Genomic DNA, 1684 nt, shown 5'->3' with positions numbered 1-1684 from the left:
TGTGTATATATATATATCGTTACAAGTATTTATTTGACATAGATTTATATGTGTATAAGCTTTTATTTATCTTATTGTTAGGTTAGGTAACTATTGTTAACTATTGTTAGTAATTAAACTTAAACTATATATTATATATATATATATCATTAAATATTAAAAAAAAGTAACCGTCTAGCGTTTAATGAATGCCAAAAATATATAAATAAAAATCTATTTATTAAACAATATAAACAATATAAAAAAAATAAAAATACATAAAATAAGAATTTTATATTTTATATAGATTTGGCATTCATTAAATGCTAGGCGATTACTTTATTTTTAATATTTAATAATATATATAATATATACTTTAAGTTTAATAAATATATGGAATATAGTGTATAATTACTAACAATAAGATAAATAAGAATTAAAGACAAATAGTTTAAGTATTTTTTTTTAAATTTCGCGAATGTCCAGAATTCCCTCTCTTGTGACGTCTGGAAAAAAGGTAAAATAATTTCTTTTACAATGCGATATTTAATACAGATATAAATACTTTATCAATTAATTTAAATTAAGTTGTCAAATCAACAACAATCAAAATAATAAATATCAATTTTAAATATGATAAGAATTTACAAATTATTGTATAATTTATTAAAGATAAATAACACATAGTTTCTTCTTACTCTGAGTATAGCAGTAAAATGAGCCTCTGCAGCTTCCATACAATTCATAGACATTGCATATAAACCTAATAATGCATGTAATTGTGATCTATGGCCTTGAAGTAATTTAGGCTGTCGCCTGCAAAACTGACAAGCTTGAGAAATTTCCGCGAGAGCCACGCTTTTATTTCCCAATACAAGCCGACACATAACTATATGTTCCAAAAGCATTAATTGAAACACAGACAAGATAGGTTTATTATCGACAACTGTAAAATAATAAAAATTTTTAATTTTTTGAGCAAAGTATTAAGAGGATGCCGGACCGTCCTGTTTTACCGACCATAAATAAGTGAACGTTTCTTATTTTGTACATACAAACTGCAAAACTTTTATATTAAGCAAATATTGTTATGACCTGACGCAAGAAGCCGGTAAAAAAACTGTTATTTTTTAACTTTTCTTCGTTTTTGACATAAACTCGTGAAATCTCATTTTTGTTTAGATGTGTACTTAAATCGTGGAAAAGGATTACTCATTTCATGTAACCAATAGAAAAATTTCGGTCTGCAAAGTATAATTATTATGACCGGTAAAACAGGACGATCCGGCATCCTCTTAAAAACAAGGGAAAAATTGATAAGGGAACAAAAGATGTAATGCATAATTACTTTTCAGTTTTTCAATTTGAAAAATTTATCATTTTCACTCAAAAACATATTTCCAATAGTTTTCTGTAACTATATCCAGCATAAAACGATTGCTCCTTAATTGCTCCATATTGCTCCATCATTATTTTCATGATTTATTGCATTTTTTATCGAAAATTAACAAATTAATCATTTTCCAAGCGATGCCGTCGCCACCTATCGGCCGCCTATCGGAACTATATGGCTTAGAAGCCAACGGCGAGAATATTCAAACATAATATAACATAAAACGATTGCTCCTTAATTGCTTCGCATTGCTCCATCATTAATTTGATGATTTATTGCATTTTTTAACGAAAATTAACAAATTAATCATTT

The 1684-nt window shown here is 26.5% G+C and overlaps 1 long non-coding RNA gene across 1 annotated transcript; it reads right to left on the bottom strand.

The window, feature by feature from the left end:
• Positions 1 to 403: 403 nt before the first annotated feature.
• LOC115242068 lies at positions 404 to 1344 on the bottom strand. Its single transcript, XR_003885000.1, has 3 exons — positions 1328 to 1344; positions 678 to 925; positions 404 to 485 (listed from the first exon to the last, which is right to left on the bottom strand). It is a non-coding gene; the product is annotated as an uncharacterized LOC115242068 (long non-coding RNA).
• Positions 1345 to 1684: the final 340 nt, after the last annotated feature.

This window comes from Formica exsecta, unplaced genomic scaffold (genome assembly GCF_003651465.1).
Source record: "Formica exsecta isolate Colony F162 unplaced genomic scaffold, ASM365146v1 scaffold561, whole genome shotgun sequence".
NCBI classification, from domain to species: Eukaryota; Metazoa; Arthropoda; class Insecta; order Hymenoptera; family Formicidae; genus Formica; species Formica exsecta.
Note: the sequence above shows the minus strand (reverse complement) of the source record. Positions and strands in the feature narration are given on the sequence as shown.